This window comes from Cynocephalus volans, chromosome 1 (genome assembly GCF_027409185.1).
Source record: "Cynocephalus volans isolate mCynVol1 chromosome 1, mCynVol1.pri, whole genome shotgun sequence".
Taxonomy (NCBI): Eukaryota; Metazoa; Chordata; class Mammalia; order Dermoptera; family Cynocephalidae; genus Cynocephalus; species Cynocephalus volans.
The window spans coordinates 137554316-137580020 of NC_084460.1; positions in this window are offsets into that span (position 1 = coordinate 137554316).

Genomic DNA, 25705 nt, shown 5'->3' on the forward strand with positions numbered 1-25705 from the left:
TTTGTTAAGATAGCAGGGGGTTTTAATGAGACCCCTTCACTCTTTACCTACCTCCCACAAACAAAATACATTTCAGAAGGAGCTCTAGGGGGACAGAGGTTTAACCTAAAAAGAGGATAAAATTTCAGCCGTGATTGTGGTAATTTGGTAACTTCAAGCAGCCAACAAAGTCTTTTAGTGCCTTCTTTGTTATCAAGAAAATATATCCTTGCCTTTCTCAGAGTTGTTGAGAATTAAGTACATTTGATTCTATTTGAAGAAAATGTAACAATGTGAAGTATCGGCTGATGCCTTACCTCATCTCCTTTCCTCTGTCACAACCAGCAGCAAAATTTTGAATATACCCTCATTTAACCTTTTATTCTAGTAAAATAAAAAGACATTTCATTTATAAAATTTACATTTTGTGTGTTTAAATGGAGAAAAGGTGTGTGTGTGTGTGTATGAGTGTGGGTGAATTTATCTCTGTGTGTATATATTGCAGGACAGTTCTCCTGGTGGCCTTGGACTGGACCAGCACCCCCTCACAACCCCGCCACTTTCTTGATTGTAGTTCTTGAGAATAACTGCAGAATGTGCTGGGAATACAACACCCTGAGATAGGGGAGGGACAGGCTACAATATCTCAGGATCTGTTCTTCTCTCTTCTAGAAGCAGGATGTCTTTGAAAGCATGCCGTGACACTTCTGAGGTACATAATCAGAAGTGGGCTGCCTTTTGGGGTCCCTCAGGTGTGGTGCAAGTGGTAGCACTCCCGAGCCTTGGAAAAATGGCTCACAGTGAATCCTAGACTTCTGTTGTCCCTTGCTGCCTATCTGTAGGTAATAAATTTGCTTCATGTAACTTGTGTGTATAGGTGTTCTGTCTCATTTTAGACAGATAAGTTGGTGACACTGCACAGTGAACATGCTTCACGTATTTGTGTGTGCGTATGTGGTTGTATGCTCGTGTTTAACAAGAGGCTTGTGTTAGTTTTTTATTACTACATAACAACTGTATCACATACTCAGCAGCTTAAAACAGCACCCCTTTATCATGGCATATTTCTGTAGGTCCACAGTCTGGGCAGGGTTCCACTGGGTTCTCTGCTTGAGGTCCTTAAGGCTGATATCGAAGTGTTAGTCATGGATGGGTTCTCATCCAAATGAAGATCAGAGTTCTCTGCTAAGGCCATTGGGGTTGTTAGTAGAATTCATTTCCTTTTGATTGTAGGACCGAGGTCTCTGTTTGCTTCTGGCTATTGACCAGGGCTGCTCTAAGTTTCTAGAAGCTGCCTGCTCTACCCTCCCATGTGGCTTTCTCTGCGACACTGTCATTTGCTCCTTCAAGGCCAGCAGAATGTCTCTGTCTTAAAGGATAGAAGAATGTCTCTGTTGCTTTGAATCTCTCTGGCTTCTCCTTTCTCTTACTTTTAGACCTTCTTTTAAAAGGACCCACCTGAGTAGGTCAGGCCCACCCATACTTAAGGGGTGGGCATTCCATAGGAAATGCATAACAGTTGAAGGATTCTGCTTACCACAGAACTTTTCTTGATTTTCTTCAAATATTCAGTGAGAGAAGGGGAAATAAAATGAGTAGATGTAATAAGAAGAGAAAATAGAACCCTCCCCCTTACCCAGAGAAGGTGCTAGCTGCTCTCTGTGCTGAAACCACAGACCCAAGGACATGTAGCACTCTGCCTTTCTCTGCAGACAGCACTGTCCAGTAGAACATTCTGCCAATGTGCTCTATCTTCTCTGCCCAATATAGTAGCTATTAGGTACATGTGGCTGTTGAGAAAGAGATGTGACTAATAAACTGAAAACTGATATTTTAATTTTATTTATTTTTATATAATTTATACTTAAATTTAAATAGCCTTATGCCTCTAGTGGCTACCATATTGGAGAACATAGCTAGAGAGCTCTATATAACTTCCAGCCCTTTTTATCTTCCTGAGGTATAGAATTATCTTCCACATGCTGAAATACTATGTTTGGTGTTTATATCCTGCCTCTATTTTTCACTTGTGCCTGGGGTTTCAAGTTAAATCTCAGTTACTATCTTTATATCTATATTTTACTTCTGCTTTTGCCTTTCTGCCAAATTCACAGTTTTAGATATTGTGCCATTTCCTATATAAATTTATAGTTGCAAAAACTTCTAATACCATCTAGTCCAATATCCTAATTAAAGTATAAATCCTTTCTCTTCTCTACCTCAGTTGCCTGCATGCACACCAAAAGTTATTGTGAACTTCACTCTCTGTGCAAGACCCTGAAGTAGATGCCTCATAGATAGTCGCATTCCATCTTTACAACAACCCCATGTGATATATTTATTCCTATTCTATAGATAAGGAAGCCCACTCTTGAAGAAGTTAAGTAATTTTCTAAAGTCTCACAATCATTTTTTTAATGTTTTGTTTTTATTTTTTATGAATATTCATGTGGTACGAAGCAAATTCTCACCACTCGTGCCTAAGATGTTATGGCCAGATCCAGACTGGCAGCATGCCCATTACCACAAATTGTGATTATACCCCGTGTCCTGCACCCAATTATCCCCTCAATTATGGAAGATCGGGGATAATTGAGAAAGTCTCACAATCATTTAGTGCTGAAATACAAATCAACTCAAGTTCTTTGTCTACAGTCACTGCTGATTTTAGCTTCTGAACTATATTACCATTTCTAACAAACAGTCATCCACTTCTCTGAGGTTTTTTTTTTTTTCCCCTTAAGGTTTGATCCAGGTTTTAATGTTGTTCCATAAAGCATGGTCTCTAAAAATGAGCCATGCTTTTATCTTGAACTCAAATCTTTTTCCCAATGGTTTCTACACATTTTTCCTAATTTACCTCTTTTGCTCTTCTAAACAAATGGATGCTCTTAGACTATAGGTAGAGATTAAAAGGGTTTGGAATTCTGGCAGATCTACATTTAATCACTAGCTTCACATCTTATGAGTTGTGTGACCTTCTGCTTCTTTGTGTCTCTTTTATCCACAAAATAGGATAAAAATATCTACCTCAAAAAAATTGTTTCAAGGAAGAAATGAAAGGTTAATAAAGCATCTAGCAGAAAGCCTAGCATGTAGCAAGCACTTCATAATAGGGAGCTACTCTTATTATGGTTTTGTTCTAATTGATGACAGCTTTTCATGCCCCTATCCCACCCAGTTTTTACTACCTTTGACCACAGAATAGGTCTTTTAGTGACTCTTCTTGCAAAAAGTGGTTGTCACTTACTTCCCTTGTTTAACTTCTTTGAATTTTATCCAGGTATTGTTACTCCATAAATTGTGAGCTCTGAAAATGAACGTATTCCATGAGCTCTTACAAATACCAAGGACTACCTTTGTGCCGTGTTTGAAGGTAAATCAGATGAATCAGATTGTCCCTGCAGTCAGAGCAGTGAGAACCACACAGGCTTTTATAGGAAAACATAAGGAAGATGCCATCTGTGATGAGAAGTAAGAAAGAGATCCTGACATAATGCAACAATGTCTCTTCTTCTGGGGAGGGTTTGATTATACAAACTTCCAGGTCCAGTGCAAAATAAAAATGTGAGGTCAGTTGTTCAAACACAAGAAAAAAATGACAGGTATTAAAATGTAAACCTCTTTCTTTTCTCCTGCAGTTTCTTTCCTGATTTGTCAGGGTCTGTTATGTTTGTTGTTTAATGCTGACCTAAATTATGCAAAATTAGCCTTTTTAATTTTAGCATAACTTGTATTGTTTATATTTATATTGTACAATGCTAGTTTGGAATGCAAAAATAAGAACATTTAACTTATATCCAGAATCATCAAAATTACACAATTCATATTTAGTAACTCACAGGTGGATATGTATTTTGCTTTTACCAGTACAATGGAAATATTGCACAAACCTAACTGAACTGTTTTTATTTTGCTTCTTGATATGTGCCTTTTCTATCAACATACTTTACCACCAGCTTGCTGAGTAGGGAAGTACATAAAGGATAAGGGTTTCTGGATTTCCATATCTTTCCTTTTCCTTTTATGCCAACATTTTTAGCACTAGTGCTTGGTTAATATAAGGAAATAACATGAATAAGAAGGATAAAACAGGGTTTCTTGATTGTGTGAATGTCACTTCCTTCTTTCTATGTTTGATGCAAGCCCTTGTTCAAAAGGAAAGTACAGCATCTCAAGCATATAAGTTCACTTGCTCAGTTGTAGAAGTAACACACTTACGTTGTGCTGGCTTTGCATCTTTCTGAACTCCAGGCACGGTGGGTCCACTGAAATTACATCCTCTCAGGGCATCATGAACATCATATGCTGAAGTGGCAGCAAAGAACGGTGCTCACACATTGTGCACATGCTTGTGCACATGCTCTATTGTTCCATCAGGCTTGACTTAACACAGTACAATTCAAAGGTAGAATTATTAAGAATTTCAAGATAGCAACAGGGCAGCATTAAGTGAAGCATGGGGAGTTTCTACACAGGGCCTCTACATGACTGTGTAGGTAGCACACCGATGAAGCCAGCATTCACTAAGAGAGGTAGAAATAAAGTTTTTGTCAATTTATATTTTAATTTAATTTCAAACTTATAGAAAAGTTTAGAATATGCTATAAAAATTTCCACTTACTCTTTACCAAGATTTACCAATTTTTAGCATTTTCTTCATTTGCTTTATAATTCTTTCTCTCACTCTCCTTGTCTGCATTGTGTATACTATTTCCCTGGACTATATGACAATAAATGACCACTTGACCCTAAATAAGTCAATGTATATCTCCTAAGAAAAAGAACATTCTTTCATAATTATTGTGGTCTGAATGTATTTGTTCCTTCTGAAACTCATGTTAAAACTTAATTCTTAATGAGACAGTGTTGAGAAGTGGGGCCTAATAAAGGTAAGTTTAGGTCATGAGGGCTCTGCCTTTGTGAATAGATTAATGTCACCGTAAAAAGGGCTTCTGGGAGTGAATTCAGTCTCTTTGACTCTTCTGCCATGTGAGAATGCCGCAAGACTCTCACCATACACAAGATGCCAGCACATTGATCTTGGACTTTCCAGCCTCCAAAACCACAAGCCAATAAATTTCTGTTCATTATAAATTTTCCAGTTTCCGGCATGAGTTTGCTGTCTTGTGCACTTGCCCTTCCACCTTCCTCCATGTGATGGATGACACAGCACTTGCAAGATGATGGCACCCTGATTTTGGACTTCCCAGCCTCCATAACTGTAAGCCATAAGTTATCTAATTTCAGGTATTCTGTTATAGCAGCACAAAAAAGACTAAGACAGTAATTACAGTATAACTATTAAAATCAGATAATTTTACATGGATGAAATGTTTATCTTGTCTATAGTTTATAATTAAATGTACCAATTATCTCAATACTGTCCTTTATAATTATTTATTCTAAGTCCAAGATCTATTCCAGAATAATTCATTACATTTAGTTGTCAAGTCTCCTTCAGTCTGGAACAGTTCTTCAGTTCTTTATGTTCCTGACCGTGACATTTTTGAAGAGTACAGGCCTATTCTTTGGTAGAATATTCCTCAATTCAGATTTGTGTGATGTTTCTTCATAGTTAGGTTCAGACCATGCCTTTTAGGCAGGAATAGTATGGAAGTGGAATTTTCTCTTTCTTAGTGCAGATTATTAGAAGCCATATGATATCTACTTGACCCATTATGATATTAACTTGATAACTTGGTTAAGGTGGTGTATTCAAGGTTTCATCACCAAAATGTTACCTTCTTTTCCTTGTGATTAATAAGAAATTTGCAGGAATATACCTTTAGACTACATAAATATACTATTCCTCAAAAACTTTTAGATGCTAGTTTGAGTATCAATGATTTTATCCTTGCCTGAATCAATCATTACTATAATGATTACAAAGTGGTGATTATTCTATATCCATTGTTCCTTCTCACACTTATGATTTAGCATTAGAATGCTACAAAATATGTGATTGTGGCATTTTCTTTCAACACCTCTTGCTTATTTATTTATTATGAATTAATGGATTAATTTTTGTATTACTATTTATTTTATTTTATTGTTTATTTTCCCTAGATTGGGCAAGTAGAAACCCTGTCAAGCTGTTTCCTGTGTCCTTTTGACTTGACCTCATCTTTTCTGAATACCGTGTTACTTTCTAAAACAAGAAGATTGTCCAAGCCCATTTTGTATTTTCCCTGACCTAGTCACTGAATCAAACATTTTCTCAAGGACCCGATGATCCTTTCAGTAAATCATGACATTAGAAACCAAGATCTGATTTCATTGCTTACTGCTTCTGGCATGGCATTGCTTCTAGGCCCTTTCAGCAGACAAAGCTAGCAAATGTGTGTGTGTGTGTGTGTGTGTGTGTGTGTGTGTGTGTGTGTGTGTGTGTTTTATACATGCTTTTGTACATGTGTATACATATATACATACATTTTATGTAAAACAAACAAATACATATATATGCACACAGACATTTACATACATATGTACATACACTTATATACATATATATATATATATATATACACACACATATTTTCCTCTCTCTTTCAATCTACATCTTTTATCTATCTATCTATTTATGAATAGGTTGGAAGTATCAGCCTGAATTCCCTGAACTCATGGTTTTTTTGTTTTTTGTTTTTCATTTCTAATGAATGAGAACAGAGATTATTTTAGTCTTCCTCTTTTTCATATTTCCATTTCTTCAACTGTGAGAAACTTGGTTCTTCACTGAAGAAACCGTTTTCTTCAATGTCCCAACCTTACAATGCACATCAACTAATTTCAAGATTGCTAATTCCTACAGTTTTGAAAACAAATATTGAACTTTAGTTAATATTTTAGTTATTATTTTGGTATTTAGACTAAGGGTATATAAGCAAAGAAGTATGTTTAAAAGTTAGTTGGGATATTACTTTTATTTTCTCTTTCCATGTGATTGTGTTATTATTGTACATAAACCAAGACTCAATTGTTTTAGTTTCTATTTCATTTCATTTCTATTTTATTTCATTTCATTCTGTTTCTCTTTTATCCTCATTGATTTTATGTACTTTTCAAACGTAAGATATTAGCATGGCACCAAAAGTCAAAGCTACACAAAAAGATATGTCAAGGGTCTCACATTCCTCCATTCTATTCCTTTTACCCTTTTCCTACCCACTTTCCATGAGTAACCAATTTCAGTAGTTTAGGGTATAACATTCTAGTGTTTCTCTTTGCAAAAATAAGCAAATACATGCCCATTTTCTTATTTCCCCTTTTTTAATGTTGAGCATAACACTTGATAAATAAGCAATATAAGTAATCACAGCCACCTACTTCATTCATTTCCCTGGAGACGTTAGGACTCCTCATACCAATAAAATACCAAATGGTTCTCTCTTTCTCTCTCTTCTTCCAAACCTGCTAATTTTTTACTGCTTCTTTGTATTATGCAGATTTTCACATTGCATTCAACTGTATTTGCATAATTTTTATGTGTGCTTTCTCTTGACATTGTATTTTCCCTTTGAGAATTTGATACCTAAGGAGAGATTCAGGTGTCTTGGTCATGGGATAATAAACACTGATCTTATGTCCATTGGGGTCAAGAATCTGGCCACAGTCTTGTCATTCTAACATAGTAATTTCCAAATGTCAAATTTTTGAACAATTGTGACAGAATCATCTAAAAATCTTTTTCCAAGTAGAAAACTTGATTCCATCTCAGACCACCTGCACAGAGTCTTGCTTAGACATCTTGGAATCCGAGAATCACAGTTCTATGGAGCCATACCTACTACTTTTATTTTTTTAATTTATTTTTTATTGTGGTGAAATATATATAAGATAAGGTTTGCCACTTTAACCATTTTAAAACATATCATTCTGTGGAATTAACTACATTCACAATGCTGTGTAACCATTATCTCTATCTATTTCCAAAGTATTTTTGTCATCTTAAACGTAAACTCTGTTCCCATTGAGCAATAACTTCCCACTATTCCTTCCCCCAAGTTTCTGATAACCTCTAATCTACTTCTTTCTCTGAACTTATTTTTCTTTTTAATTCTTTTTTTTCTTTCCACAACTTGTTTTAACATGAATTAAAGGATTTTTAATTTTATTTTTGTTCATATTAACATCTAGAAACATCGCCTTTATCTTTCCTTCCCTCAGCCGTAGCTAAATCATTTTGAAAATGTGTTTGTGAAAAAGTTCCATCATGATATTGCTTTAAATTACTTAGCTGTTTATGGAGCGCCTGTCATGGCCCATGCACTGTGCTAAGCATTTAAATTATTCCTAATCTTTGATGCAATCTTATGAAATGTATATAATATCTAAGAACTGGTTTAGCTGCCAATGGATGACTGGGACACGAGAAACTACTTTATTCAAAATTCAAAACTATTTATATACCTAGAAATATAGCCATACAACCAGGATTGGGTTGATTTCAGATTTTTTAAATTTAACAATAGAAAATTAAACCAAAACAAATAAACAAATAATACTGGTGACAAGATTCCCAGATTATAACAGGTTTTGTTGTCATCTTCTCAAATGAGGAACCTGAAAGGAAGTGACAAACAATATCTAAAGATTTTCTAGATCCAGTTCCTAATGTTGTGCCTGGTACGCAACTGGAGCTCAAAACATGTTTGAGCGTTAAATTCTGGAAATGTAATGTGAATAAAATCGGTTGCTATTGAGTTTTTCTGTGTTCAAAAATATGTTTTAAGTTTGTATTAGCTTTTCTCACCAAATGATGCATAACATTGTACTATTAAGACAATCAAGTTTGAATTCAAATAAGTTGGAATTTATCAGCTTTTCTCCTTTATGCAAAAAGCGTATTCAGGAATAGTTGTAGTACCCTAGAAATCTTTATGTTTATAAAAATATTTCATTCTGTTCTGTATTTCCTTAACAGTCTTGATTGGAAACTGAAGTGCTGCAACAAGAACAATCGTATAATTAGAAGATAATCATTTACTCTGGCAATATCTTGAAAGTAAGAGTTTTAAAGAATAATTAAAATTTCAATGTGTTTGATTAGGATGTGTTTATCCTGATTAACAATTTGCAAACATTTCTTATTATAAGCCTTCTCTAAGAAGATTTCAAAAATATTTTAGCTTCCATAGGCTTGTAGGTAATATGTATTTTTAATTCTAAAATAATCAAAAATGTATAATGAACTTAACTCATTTAATTTATTTTCCCCATGGCAGGAGAATTGCTATAAAGAAAGCACTCTGACCTCTGTATAGTTCTACAGAGAAATGCTGAAAGTAAAAATAATCAAATTAGAAGACCAAGGTTTCAAATTTGACATAAATTGAATAATCTTCACTTGCCAAACTTGAGAAATAGTTTTCAAATCATATCATTAATATAGAAGAAACACGTCCAAATTTGCTCTTTGGAAGGACAGTTACAGTGGTAAGAATACTCAGATGCCTACTATTAGACGGCATCTTCATCAGAGTGCAAACTGATAGTCTGATTCTGCACACACTAAGAAATAGACATTCTTAAAGGAAAGCCATGATGTAAAATGAATTCTAGACATCTAAGATTCAAGACATACAACAGAAGTTCAAATAAAATGTCTGTGGATTACAACAGTGAGAATATTTCCAGAATTAGAGTTCTTCAGCTGATCATTTTTAAGAAACCTATTTTAATTAGTACTCATAATATTAACTTATAATTTTACGGGAACTTATTTGTGAAGAGTTTTTACATCCACCTAAAAATCCTATGTTTTAAACAAATTGTTCCCCATTTTAGACATTAAGAATTTGAGGTTAAGGACATTGCTCAAAACCTTATAAAACTTTTGCAAAAATGAGAAAATACATTCCCACTTATTTTCTTATTTCCTTATTATTTTCTTGGCCTCAAACTCAGAACTCCATTTATCACATTCAAGTACACTTTTTCCAATAGAGTAAACTAGTTTACTCCTGCCCTGACTTCTCTTCATTAGACATTACAAATTCCTTCCAATAAATGCAGAGACTAAATGCCATATAGAGATCTTGAATCCAGGGAACTATTTGAATAGATACGAGTCTGGGTTGAAAACATAAAGTAGGAGGTAGTTTGTAAGTAATGCCTTTCATAATCGTGCTTTTAGGTGCAGCAATGTGAGATTGCTGTTGAAGGAGATTCCCCTTCTTTTAGCTCGTCTCCCTGATAATACAACCAGTGGTAATGTATTTGGTTTTCTGCACATATACATTCGGACTATTTATATTATCCATATTTTTGAATGAAAATTTGCACTAGGATTTTTTCCTTATGCCCAAATGCCTTGTGGATCGGGTTAGATGCCTGTTAATCAAATCACACATGCACTGTTTTATGCTACTTTCCACTAGCTATTGAGAAGTGACTTTTTAAATATTATTTCTCATATTGTCCTAATAGAACTAGGGTTGCTAGATTTGACAAATAAAAACATAGAATACTAAGTTAAAATTGAATTTTGGATAAATGGTAAATAATTGTTCATATTAGTATGACCCTAACATTGCATGAGACATAATTATCATAAATTAATTATTCATTATTCATCTGAAGTTCAAATTTAATGGGGCTTTTTATTTAATCTGGCAACCCTCAGTAGAACCAATGGAAAATTAAAAATGGTTTTGTCATTGTTTGTATGATAAGCCACAACCACAAGTAAAGTCAGAGTCACTGAGACAGGAATACATTGTCCCTGAATCTGATTCAAAATATTTTAATGAGTGAGGAATTTTTTTTCCTACATAGCTGAAAGTCAAAGTAAGAAAGTGACAGACCCCAGGTGCAGTATGAGCAGCAATTCAATAATGTCCTCAAGGACCTGATTTCTTCTGTCTCTGGGCTCTGCTGGACTCAGCTGCCCTCAGGCTTTTCTTCCTGGGTGCAGGTTGCTGCAGGAGTTTTTGGATCACATCAAAAAGCGGCAATGTCCAGAAGTAGAAATTGCTTCTTTGTGTTGTTTTCTTAAGTGCAAGAAAACTCTTCCTAGAAGTCCTGTGAAGACCCAGCTTCATGGCCACATGTTGTCCCCTCCACAGTCCCCCAGACAAGTCATGTCTCTGGTGACTAGATCACGAATGTAATCTAATCATGATACACCTGCTAAGGCAGGCATGAGGTCCGTTTCCCATGAGGCACATGGAGGAAAAGCAGACCCTTACAAAATAGGTTCTGTTAGGAGAAAGAAGACGGTAAATAGACAACCAATATGCTCTGTTAGTTTTCTCTGGTATGCAAAATTCATACACTCTCATTTACACAGGGGAACCTTCAGGGTGGCTAGAAAATTAGGTCTGGCAACACGCAGAACAGAAAGTCTTATAGTGAAACTGAATGCTTCCACTTCATTAGAGTGTCTCCCAGGGGCTTCTGAAGAGGGAAGGAGATGATACTGACGAGGAGCTGGCTCATCGTGAACAGCAGTCGTACAGAAAGCATAAGGTGGTAGTGAAAGGGGAAAAAAGACCCAGGATTCCCTCCTCTTAAGAGCTCTTTCATGTACTTCTAGAGTGGACCTTGGCTTATTGTTTCTGATCTTATTTCAGAGACACAAACACAGAGCTACAAGGAACTCAATTTATCTCAGTAGCAGCTTGAAAACAATGAGTTATCGCTAATGAGATTTTAGTTATTTTAGTTCGTGTTTACCGACAGTTTGTTTTGTGATTTAAAAAAAAGGCAAGGAGATATTATTATTATATTACTACAGTTACTCCTGGTTATAAGTAAGACTGTAATTGGAATATGACAGGTAGATTGGGTAAAATATATTCTTGTACAGTGGAAATTCCTAATTTATATGAACCAAATGAATATGTTTGGAATTTGGAATAAGTGAAGCAATTATAATTAGTTTGACTTATGAATGAACTATTCTTGTGTTTTTCTTTCTGGCTTTAGCTTTATATTGAAATTCTTCACACTCCAAGTATGCAGGACTCCCAGACAAGTGAATGCTGTACATGGGTTGTGTTAGTGGCCTGGTGGTGTTAAAGCAAATAAATGATTAAAAGCACAGATTACAGGGAACAAGTAGACACAAACTCACTTTCCATTCTGCGAGGCATACATATGCACACTCTTGAGAACTCTTTCATCCAGCTACAGAGACATTAGCCCTTGCTGTTCAGAATACATCCACTCATAACCAGTGAGGGCAAGGTTTCTGATTCTGATCCCTGAGAATAAATTTCTACTTGCTCCTCCAGGGGTAGAGGGTCCAGTCTTCATCATCTCTGGTGAGACTGAGATACTATCCTGGAAAACACAAGGAAGCAAGTGGCCTCATCAAGCAGAATATAAATAAAAGCTGTAACCTTGGAAATTGTATCAAGTTGTAAAAGTGAGTGATAAGAATGTTTCACTGGTAAGTATTAATAAAATAACATTCTAAAAGGGTTTTAGGAAATAACACCATTCTCAGGCTATATTTTATACTATCCAAGATAAGCCACAGTCAGCTTTGGCAAAGGGAGTATTGAAAAAAACATTATGGATTAATTGTAATGATCCTTAACACCCTTTAGCTCTACTTTTCTACAAGTCTATATTTAATAATAAATTTTGTGTGTTCAATTTTTAAAATACTCTTTCCTTCTAGTATGGACTGGACATCAGGAATGCCTGTCAGTTATATTTCTTGGTGCTAATTAATAGATTTATTTGGTTTTTATTGTGCTTGGACAGTATTCCAGTCATCAGGGAAATAAGACAAAAAAATATGGGAATGGAAGCATAGAAATGTGAAATGATAGTATATTGTCATGGTTATTCCACAAGAATGATTCTCACTTTCAGGGGTTTATATTCTTATAAAAATGAAATGATTGCATATCAATAATTGCAATAAAGGAGAATCAAGTTTTTATAATAAAAATAGAGCAAGAGAAAGTGTGAGCACCAATATGTTATTAAATGTTACACAGGCTGGAAGGACATGAGGCTTTCTGGGAAGCCTTTATAAACGATGCCACTTTTGAGGTGGCTGTGGAAGTGGGAAGGGTTCAGGTAGACAAGATAACCGAGGAATAAATGGGGGAAGAAGCGTGAAGGTGTCTAGTAAAATGTAAGGGTCTCTAATATGATACAGCTGGATTATAAGGTATGGCGTTGTTGGGTGGAGGCAAAAGGCCTTTCCTATAATTCAGTTGAATGATGTGAGATTATAAACTGAGTCAGCAAGTGAATGGGAAGAAGAAACTGAAACGAGATGTCAATAAACGGTTCTTGGTCACCAAATAAATATGGAAAGCAAGGAAAGTGGTAGGTCATTAGGGTAATTTACTACATACTTTCCATTCTCCTTCCAAGCACATAGTAGTTTTTCGCTTTCTCGGTCCGTGGAAGTGAGGTGTGGCACTTTGACTTGTTCTGGCTAATGAATGTGAGAAGTGAGGTGTGTTGCCTCCAGCTGTGCATATGGTAAGCGATTTGATATGGCCTCTTCCCTCTCACAGTGGTAGTCTTGGAAGTGTGTATTGAGATAGATCCTGTTAACTCAGATGCCCAAACAACTGTATGGAGCACAGATCCCTGAATAACCCTACTGAACATGTTGCATGAGCAAGAAATAAACCTTTGGTATATTAAGCCAGTGACATCTGGTAACTGTTATTTGTCATGGGACAATCTACCCTGACCGATAAACATGATATCCAACATTCCAGCATGCACAGTTAATTCACCAGGACCTATTTGACCTGGGTGAACTCATAAATTCATCATTTAGACCCCATCCCATGCCTAGATTCAGAATTGGAACAAGTTCGACATATGAAGTATTTCAGGTTAGCTCCTTGTTAGGTCATTGATAGGTTACTTTGTTAGAAGATGAAGGCCTTTTTGTTGTTGTTGCAGTTATAAAGCAGAGCATATCAGTGACAGTCACTGGCATGAGAATATTTGAAGAACACAGTAGTAATTAATATTCCAGGCAGATCTTTAAGGGCCACTGGATTCACATTTTAAGTCACATGTCTTATTGAAATCTGCAATACCAGACAAAGGAGACATGTAACACTTTCCAGAAAAGGAGAGGAAAATGCTCCATTCTGATTGGAAAGTGATACTCACTGAGGTACATACAGTCAGTGGAGAATTGCATCTATGGAATTAAATTATCTTTTGTGTCTGTACAGTGAAAATGAAGAGAGCTGTTGAGGAGTGAGTTTGGTGCATGGATTTTCTTACATGAATTGTCCCTTACTTGGTTTGTTCCTTTCTTGTCCAGAGCTTTGGGACCTGAGGCTGAGTCTGTGAGAGCAGAGAACCTTGTGCAAGGTTATAGGCTATCACTTAGCCTATTCAGAGGCCTCTTTTCAAAGGGTAGCCTCCTCCCTGAACACCAGGAAATCCAGCATCTGTCTCATGAGCTTCTACAGGGCACCAACTGGCCACATTTACCATGACTAATTTTTGTTTATTGTTATTATAGTTACATTGATTCTTCCTTGTGTAGTTGCAGGCACACCTCCACCATTTTAGGATATTATTGTTTAATCTTTATTTTTTTATGAATTTGGAAAGAACAAGAGAAATCAATAGGAAAGAAAAGACAGTTTAGTTACTAGTTGAAGTTAGCTCCTAAGTGGCCCTCTTAGAATCCACCCACAGAGTAAGAAATCAATTTTTACCACTCATACACATATAAATTGTAGTGGATAGAATTATGTCCCCTAAAATTAGAATTACGTTCCCCACTCACTGAAGCTTGAATTGTGTCCCCTATTTTATGTATTAGAAACTTGGCCCCCACTGTGACTGTTAAGAGGATGGGAAATCCTACTATGGAAGTTGAAAGGTGGAGCCTTGTAGAGGTGATTAGATTGTAGGACAGTGCATTAGTGAGTGGATTAAATATGGTGGTCAGGTGCATGGTTCTGAGGGCTTTAAAAGGAGAGAGAGAGTATTGCTCTCTCTGCTTCCACCATTTTGCAATGTGAGACCCCTGGGTCACTGTTACAACTGATAGTGGTGACCAGGTAGACTTTGGACTTCTCAGCTTCAGAAACTGTAAAGCAATAAATTTTGTTTTCTTTATAAATCACCCAGTTCCATGTATTTTGTTATAAGCAACAAAAATGGAGTAATTCAGAAAATTGGTACCAGAGAAGTGGGGTCTTGCTTATAAAAAAATACTTGAAAATGTGGAAGCAGCTTTGGAACTGGGTGTTAGGCAAAGGTTGGAGGTGTTTGGAGGACTCAGAAGAAGATAAAAATGTGAGAGAAAGTCTGGAATGTCTTAAAAACTGGTTACGTGGTGGCAAGCAGAATGCTCATAGAAATATGGACCGTAAAGACTATTCTAAGGAGGTCTCGTAGAAATCGGAAGGAGTTTATTGGAAACTGGAGCAAAGATCACCCTTGCTATGAACTGGCAAGGAATTTGGCTGCATTGTGTACATGCCCTAGGACTTTGTGGGAATTGTAACTTAGGAGTGGTGAAACAGATTTAGCAGAAGAAATTTCTAAGCAGCAAAGCATTAAGGAAGCTGCATGGCCACTTGTAACTGTCTACACTGAGTTATGGCAGTAGAGGCAATTACATAAAGCCAGAATTTAAAAGGGAAGCAGAGTGTAAAACTTCAGAAAATTTGCACCCTGGCCATGTGATAGAGAAACAGAGAGCATGCAATGGTGCAGCCCAGTGACCATTAGCTAAGAAGATTATTGCAAAAGAAAAAGATTATCAAGAGAAGGAGAAAAAGGCCCTGAAGGCATTGCAGAAGCCTCTGGGGCCAACCCTTCCATTTCAGACTCAAAGACCTAGGGAGACAGAATGGTCTTGGGGACCAGGCCTGATGCACCCTCCACAGGCTCATTGTCTAGGGCCACCTTGGGATCTACTCCCTACACCAGCATCTCAGCTGCTTTGGCTGTCCCAGCTGTGGCTAAATTTGCCCCAGGTGTGGCTGGACCCACAGCTTTGGAAGATACAAGCCAGAAGCCTTGGTGGCATCCCCGTGGGGTTAGGTCTGCAGGCTCACAGAATGGTAGAGCTGTGAAGGCTTGGGAGCCTCCACCCTGATATTAACAGATGTATGGAAAAGACTGGGGGCCCAGGAAGAGATCTGTCACAGGGCTGGAGTCACCACAGACAGCATTCACTAGAGCAATGTCAAGTGGGGTCAGAGATGCCACAGAGAAACCCCATCAGCACCATGTCTAGTGGAGCCATGAGAGTGGGACTGCCATGGAGACCCCAGATCTGTGGAACTATCAGTGTGGAACACCAGTGTGGGAGAGCTGAAGTGTGGCCTGAGACCTGGAAAGCCATAGAAGTGGAGCTGCCTGAGGACTGGGGGACCCAACCCCCACACCAGTGTGCAGAGGAGGTTGAACATGGAGTCAAGGTACCTGATTTGCCAGCTTTGAGATTTAATGCCTGCCCTGCTGGGTTTCAGACTTGTTTGGAACCTATTACCCCTTTCCTTTGGTCTATTCCCCCTTTTGGAATGGGAATATGTCCCCTATGCTTGTCCCACCATTGTGTCTTGGAAGTAGATAATTTATACTGATTTCACAGATGGGACTTTGAACTTTGGACTTTTGAGTTGAAACAAGTTAAGACTTTGGGGATGAAATGAATGTATTTTCATGTGAAAAGGACATGAGTTTGGGGGGGCCAGGGACAGAACATAGTGGATTGAATTATGTCCCCCCAGCTCACTAAAGCTTGAATTGTGTCCCCCAAATTTTATGTATTAGAAACTTGGCCCCCACTGTGACTGTTCAGAGGGTGGGAAATCCTAATATGATAATTGAAAGGTGAAGCCTTGAAGAGGCAATTATATTGTAGTAGAGAATGGATTAAAAATGGTGGTCAGGGGTGTGGTTCTGAGGGCTTTAAAAGAAGAGGAGAGTCTCTCTCTCTCTCTGCTTCCACGATCTTGCAATGTGAGACCCCTGGGTTGCTGTCGCCACCACCAGGTGGAATTTGGACTTCCCAGCCTCAGAAACGAAGCAATAAACTGTTTTCTTTATAACTCACCCGGTTCCATGTATTTTGTAATAAGCAACAGAAACGGACTAATACATAAATATGTATTTAAAACAAAAATACAAGTTTTATTAAACAATATTTATCTTTACTGCACATCACACAATCTGATGTCATACACACACAAAGTCATGGGGATCTTCTGTTTGGCTGATTGTCATTGTTTTGCAGGGAAGTGGGGAAAGAAGCCACTACCTGTCTGGTTATCTTCATCTGCTTGGCACTACTGAAGTCCTGTGCCACATGCTTACTTCTCCATCTAATATAATCTTTTTCAGGGTACTAGAAACTTCTGTCATTTGATTATCTGAGGACAAGAAAACTCTGGCAAGGTGACAGTTTTACTGTTGCTGTTGTTATTACCATCATTACTGAAAAAAAAAAAATTCTTTGCCCACAAGAAGAGGCAATTCTACACAATGGACTTGGAATGTTAAAAAGAAATTCCAGAGCTATGAGATTTGTCAGAATCAACCAAGTGTTGATATCTAGGCACCCTATTTCTATCCTATATCCCAGGAGCCTTTATAGCCTAAGACATATCCTAAAACCTGTTTTTTCAGACTGTGGGTCAACAATAATGAGAAATAATAATGAGATATAAAAATTATTTAGTGAATCATGATCACAACTTTTTTGAGAAAATATAAAAGAATAAAGTAGAATATATTACACATCATAAAGTAATTATATGATGAAATTTTTGTTTAATGATATATATGTATCTATAAACTCCATAATAATGTAAATGGGTTATTATTGTAGTATACATAGTTTAAAAATAGTTTACATTTTAACAGTGTTTCTTTTACATGACACAATATTCTAAGTGGACATGTGTTGTCATTTAATTCTCACACCTTTTATTATTTTCTTCATTTTGCACATGGTGTAATGTGCATTGGGAAGCTGAGTGATTTGCCTGACTTTACAGAACTATTCAAGCCTAAGCATTTTTGCACCACAGGCTTTTGTCGTAACCTGCAAGCTATTCATACTGCTCTCTAATGACATTGAAGACACTATCCTAGGGGACAATTGGTACAGGGCAAGAAGGAAAATTTCTGTGCAAAAAATGAATATGGAGAATGAATCATTTGGACAAGGAGAAGGTATTACAGATGGGTAAAATATTTATGGAGAAAGAGGTGATGGAACAGGAAAAAATAGCAGGTAGAAATTCCAGTGCAGACAGAATAGTTTACGTAAAAAAATGTAAGTAGGAGATCACTTACTTAATTGAACTGTTAGAATTATGTCCATTCTATACAGTCATGTTGCATACTCTAGCATTTACAAGGAACCTTTGAATATAATCATTTTGCTTCCATCTGACTTGGAATTTAGATCTTGGAATTTACATTTCCCGTTCTTTTTGGAAACACTTTCATAATTGCCTAAATTCCAGGTTGTGAAATATTTCCAGAAAGTCACTCTACACTTAATTCGATTCCTTCTTTATCTTTTATTTATGCTATTTAAAACAACCTCTCTGTGCTTCACATATTTGCTGACTATTATCATTCTCTCTCTGGCCAAACTAAACAAATTTAAATGTTTTCATATGAGTTCATGAGTCATCCTGCTCTCGGCTTTTATGCATTCTTACTGCTGTCCTTGGAACACAACACCCTGAACCAGTGCTTTCTCTGCAGCAGTCCAGGTACGGTTGACTCTCACAGAATCTGCATAGCCCCTTGAGGCTCAGGCCCTGGGAGGGTGCAGGAGAGAGGAGCCTATGGATGCATGGTAGGAAGCAGGGACATTCCATGCTTCAGGTCTCTAGGGACCTTGGGAAAATACAACACCTTAAAAAGATTCTACCCTTTAGCTGCTTCCTTTGAGACCAAGAATTACCAGCATTTATAGACAAAGTGGTTTCAAACAGATAGTTTTGCCTGTAGAATCTCTCCAAAATGTCTTATTTTTCTTTTGCCCTCCAGGACAAGAAGGATAACTTGTCTCTTCTTCTGCAGATTTTGAGAGATTGAATTAATTATCCTGTTAGTTAAAACAAGTCACATTCACGTCTACCTAGAGACAAATTTAAAGCATACACAGACGCACACACACATGGATATAGAGAATGGCTCTGTATCAGTATCTTAGTATTACACTTCCTTAAGTATAGAAAAAAATGCTGAAATTGTGTCTCCTTTTTTAAAAAATTTCTATTCTCAGTCCCTTCAAGAATGATATAATTGCATTTCATTTTGCTTTTAGAAATGACTATGAAATAAATATCTCTTGACCTGAAAAATGCAGCATTTCTCTTTCCAAAGAATTTATCGGAAAAGCTGAAACTCTTTGGTTACCAAGATGTAATGGAAACAAACCACATTTCTTTGTAACAAAAAGACTCTAGCAGCTGCAATAGCGAAGCTACTGCAGCTGAGAAACTGTACTTTCAAAGATATTGTTGGTTCCGAACACTAGGGGGCACTGGTGATTTACTCAACTCCTCTCAGGTCTTGGCCTTTAAAAAATTCAGTGTGTTACTAGCATCTTTTCAGCTTTCAATGGGCAGGAATGAAGTGGAAAATAACTGTTCAAAACTCTGTATTTTGAGAGAAAGAGGTTAAAAATATTCTCTGCAGAACCTACCAGGAGCAGAAGTGACTAATCTTTGTCCCATTCCGGTTACTGGTCCTCATCTAGAAGTTGTACTGTGTTCAGACTTCATAACTTGCTAAAGCTGGTGCCAGAAATGAAGTTTGCAAAATAGAAGATGTCTGGTTCAAATTCTACGTTTGAACACACTGTTTCCTTTAGACACTTATTTTTGGTGTTACGTGATGACACGGGTTTCTAGCTATCAGAAAGACATTCAGGGCCACAAGCACTGATTCAATGGAATATGTTCATTTGGACATAATGAGACAAGACAAGAATAACTAAAACAACAAAGATGGTGAGAGGATAAGCCACCTTCATAACTGGAGTTTAAAATAGAACAGCAAGAAATCCTAGTTATCTGAATGATCCATGTTCCAGATGCTTTGAGGCAGGAGGGAAAAATAAACAGCAGAGGCAAAACAACTGAAAAAAAATTAAAGAGACACCAACATTTGATGCGAAACATTGAAGTAAAAGTAGCTACCAATTAAAAGTATTGATGATAAATCACTTAGGTATAATCAGGATACTCAAAGCAACAATAAGCAGAGGCCACTGTCTAATCTGTTAGGTCCATAATTTTTTTTTCCATCATAGGTTGTTTTTTAAAATTCATTTCATGTTTCCCCAAAGCTTGTAGCTAGAGAATTTAGGGAGGGAAGCCTATTCTCTTTTCAGAATCTCTTCTTACCCAAATATGTCAGCTATCACCACATGTGCATGGAGGCAAGGGTGAGGGGAAGGGTGTTGCATGTTCTCCAGGTACTTCAAGAAGCACAGCCTGCTGGTGGCCAAGGTCAGCTATCTTCCTTCTTCAGTGGGAGCCCCTGAAGAACTGGGGCCACTGCAGCCCTGGAAGGCTGACTGCTCCCCACCCCTTCCTCTCATGTATCACTGGTAAAAGTAAGTCATCTACAACAAGACAGTCTTCTTGGATACAACACACTGTGTGCTGTCGAGTTACATGATGATGGTAAAGTTTATCAGGCAGGCAACATCACGTAGCATCACATTAAGAGAGTGTTTGTCCGGGATAATAACCAACTCAGCTCCATCCCCAGCTTTGTCTCCTGGCTCAGGGGTCACCTTCATACTCTCTAATAAATTAGTTTCTCATAATCCCAGTAAGCTGCCTTTGACCTAAAGACTTATTTCTTTTGTAACTGGTTTCTACTTCCCATCCAGATGAATGGATTGTTTGCTGATTTCAAGAGTTCTTTGGAGTCAGCTTGGGGAGATAACCGCTGCTTAATGGCAATGATATTTCAAATAGTTTAACCACCAAGAAGCTCTTATAGTTTGGAGAGGAGGGTGGAGAAACAGGATTTGATTAGTGGGAAAATTTACCTTTCTTCTCATGGCAAATAAATCATCCTCTGAGGAGTAGCTACATGAAGAGTCCAATATTGTTAAAACGCATAGAGAATTAAATCTAAAATATGTAATTACTTTGTAGAACCCTTTTCTTCTGATGGGTTTCGGTTTTGAAATGCAAATGCACATACATATCATTGAAACTTTGGAGAGAATGTTATTGAGGGTGTAAAGATCAACGTAGGTATAAAGGTAGTGAGATAATTGTGTTTTTTGACTTACGGTGTTTCACATTTCTTTTATAAAATGTTTATACATTTCTTTTATAAAATAAAATTCCTCATAACTGTTCTGCAAGCGTCTGCATATTCTTTTATATTTTTATACTCAAAGAGTCATATATATACACATATATATGAGTGTACATATCAATGTGTATACATATATAAATATGTTAGTTTATTTTCTGGACAACAGATGATAAATTTTGAGCCACTTTTGTTTGTCTCTGAGATGGCTGAGCTTAAGGATACTTCAAAAAGTTCATGGAAAATGGAATTAAAAGGCAATATGAATCTTTCCATGAATGTTTTGAAGAACATTATAATAAAAAGTAGAATAGGCTTATACATAGCTGATTTTTTAAAAATTCTCCATTCTTTAAACATCGACTTTGTTTTAACTGTATATGCTTTGCGTGTCTGTGCATTATAACTATTATTACTATTGCACACACATATTTTCAAACTTCTACAGTGTATAGTTTAAAGTATTTTACCCCCTCTTTAAAGACTTCACTGTTTGATTTAAAGGTAATCAAGAGGATTTTTTTTCTGGTGATAACTAGTTTAGGAATTGAGGCCATACTGACTTTCAATTATTCTCTGTTATTATCAAAGACTTATAGGACACATTAGGACATGACTTCTTTGATGAAGGCTGCTCAAGCTTCCATACCCTACATACTTCAGGGTCAGAAAGAAGTTCACAGTCACTGCTTCCAAGAGCTATAGTAATCAAAACAGCACGGTACTGGCATAAAAACAGACATTCAGACCAATGGAATAGAATAGAGAACCCAGAAATTAACCCACAAATTTACAGCTAACTGATCTTCAACAAAGTCACCAAGAATGTACAATGGGGAAAGGACTGCCCGCTCAATAAATGGTGCTCAGAAAACTGGACATCCACATGCAGAAGAATGAAACTAGACCCAAACCTGAGACCATATACCAAAATCAACTCAAAATGGATTAAAGACTTAAATATAAGACCTGAAATTGTAAAATTCCTAAATGAAAACATAGGGGAAACATTTCAGGAAGTAGGAATGGGCAAAGACTTTATGAACACAACACAGGCAACAAAAGGAAAAATAAACAAATGGGATTATATCAAACTAAAGAGTTTCTGCACAGTAAAAGAAACAATTAGAGAGAAAAGACAATCTACAGAATAGGAGAAAATATTTGCAAACTCTGTATCCAACAAGGAATTAATATCCAGAATATACAGGGAATTCAAACAACTTAACCGTAAAAAACAAAACAAAACAAATAACCCAATTAAAAAATGGGCAAATGAGCTGAATAGGCATTTCTCAAAGAAAGATATACAAATGGCCAATGAACACATGAAAAAATGTTCAAAATCACTCAGCACCAGGGAAATGCAAATCAAAACCACACTGAGATATCATCTCACATCACTTAGACAGACTATTATCAAATAGAGAATAAAAATGCTGGAGAGGATGTTGAAAAGAGGGTGCCCTCTCACATTGTTCATGTAAATTGGTGCAGGCATTATGGAAAATGTAATGGAGGCTCCTCAAATAACTACAGAGAGAAGTGAAATTCTGCTGCTGTGTATATACCCAAGGGAAAGGAAATCATCTTGTCGAAGGGATACCTATACTCCCATGTTTATCATGGCTATATTTACAACAGTCAAGAGTTGGAACCAATGTAAATGTCCATCACTGGAGACTATGTAAGGAAAATGTGATATGTATACACAACAGAATACTACTCTGCCATAAAAAAGAGGGAGATTCTGCGATTAGTAGCAACATGAATGAATTTAGAGAAAATCATGTTAAGTGAAATAAGCCAGACAGAGAAATACTGCATGTCCTCACTCATAAGTGGGAGCTAAAAAATGAACAAATAAATTTTTAAAAAGCTATAGCAATCATAATAATACATTGAAATTTCAAAAGAAGAGAACAGAATTGAAGTTACCAGAGGTGGGAAAGGGGAAGGAGTTGGTAAGGGAGGAACTGGTAAAGGGCAATAAAAAAGGATTACATTGTACAATGTTGAATATACTAATCATCCTGATTTCTGATCACATATTGCACACAGGTATTGACATGCAACTCTGTACCCCACAGATATGTGCAATCAACTATGTTACAATAAAAAAAATTTTTTTTAAAGAGTATTATTCTTCCTCTCTCATGGGAACAACGAAAAAATAAGCAAACAGTTCTCTTTGCATTTACGTGTACTGACACCATTACTTTCAACCGTGTTTTTTGCAAGGTCATCCATCAATTTTCTAGCACATGACTCCCAGTGTGGGTGCTTCTCCACCTGCAGCCCTGCCAGGAGGCTGGAAGGCTGAAATTTTCACTTGGCCTTGATTTCTTCAATGTCTCATATCCAGTGACTTCCCCTTCCATTTGAACCATTATGAACTCCATTATGCTTTGGACCTTGTCATCACCTTGAAATAGTCCATCTGCACATCCTAATCTTTGACCATGATTTCCTACCTTTCTAGTTATTCTATCAAATACCCCATTCATCTTTCCTTCCATCTTTTCCTGAAATTTTAAATTTTTTCTCTATTTACCAATTCCCTCCTATCTCAACTTTCATTTCAAATCAGTTTGAGTTCCATAATCCATCAGTTAAGATGCTTTTGCTGCTGTTGCTGGTATTGTAAATCCCTTTGTTTATTGTTTTTCTTGGGGGGAAGTTCACCTTCAGTTCATTCTCCCTGATGTTCCCTCTGCCTGCAAGACTTACAAGCCTACCACTATCCCTCTCTGACACGTTCTTGGTCTATAAAAATGTACTCCACCTTCAATTTGTGGCTTAGGGATCATTTCTTTAGCAGAGCCATTTCTGACCCATCTGTACCATATGAGGCTATTAGATTCACCTCATGCAGTCCTCTAATGATCTCTTATTTCCCCAAGACAACTGCTCACTTCGGTAACCACGTGTTCATTGTCTCGTCTTCTCTAGAGTTGTCTATGAGCACTTCAATTAAAGTAACTGCAATATCCCATTATCTGACACTGTATATATCTTGTTCATAGTAGCTCCTGAAAAAATGTGTTGAATGAATTATATACAAATTTAGACATTTCATAAAATTATTTTAATGTATTGAAGGAAAAGCTTAATTTCTATGACTCCCTCATGTCTCTACCACTACCTATTATCTTCATCAATATGATTGTCCTTGTGGTTTTAACAAAACCGGACTTAAATTTGCTGTTTATTAAGTGCCAGTCATCGTGACAAGTGTGGTATATACAATATCACAATTAACCCTCCCAATAATCTCTTGAGATGGGCTCCTGTTTTTCCCCATCTTAGAGATGAAAGATCTGGATGATTAAGTAACTTTCCCAAAATTAAGGACTATGGAAAACTGAAGATTGGCTGTAGATTGGCTAAAAATCTACCTAATATCTCTATTCCCGCCCTTAGTCCCTTTTGAGATTTTGGACTCCAGTATTTTGTACCAGCTCACTCTTCCCATTCCACAAACTTGTCAGCCTTATATTTAAATCCCAAAAACAAAGATTTTACCAGATGTGCATGACAGCTTGTTAGCAGGCTATATCTCAGGATGTCTCTGTGCTCATTAATCTCTTCTTCCAGTGCAAAAAAAAAAAAAAAAAAGTCGGTTTTGTTTTCCACCTTCTTTAGTTGGTTGAATGTGTGGGATTGGGCTTTGGTTAATGAGAGGTGGGTTAAAGGGAATGCCACTTTCAGCACTTTCAGGATCAGTCTCTGAAACCCCTCTCGTTTGTTATTGCTGCATAACAATTATGCCAAAACTTAGTGGCTTAAAAAAACACAAACATTTGTTATCTCACAGTTATTGGTGAGGAATGTGGAAGTGGCTTATTTGGTGGATCTTGCTCAGAGACTGTAACGACATTGCAATCAAGATGTCAGTGGGGCTGCCATTATCGGAAGGCTGGTGAATTCAGTTCCAAGATAATCCACACACATGGCTGGTGGCAGGTATCTTCAGTTTCTTACTGGTTTGTTGGTAGGAAGCCTCAGTTCATCATCACATGGGCCTCTCTATAAGGCTGCTTGAGTATCCTCACACAGAGCTGGCGACATAATTTGTGGGGCTCAGTGCAACATGAAAATGTGGAGTTTCTTGTTAAAAAATCATTAATGATTGAAAGATGGCAACCACTGAGAATTAAACCAAGTGTGGGAATTATAAGACTGCACAACCACACACCCACGAAGCCAGCCTTGTCCTCTCAGCCTGGCATCTGGTGGGGGGCAAGGGGAGGGGGAAGAAAAGGGGGGAGGGAGAGAGAGAGAGAGAGACAGAGAGAGAGAGAGAGAGAGAGAAAGCAAAGAAGAAGCTAAATGTCTTCTATGACCTATTATTGGAAGTCACTCAACGTCATTTCTGCCCTGATTAATTTGTTAAAAGTCAGTTACCAATTCAGGCCTACACTAAAGAGAAGGAAATGGGAAATGTAGCTTCCACTTTTTA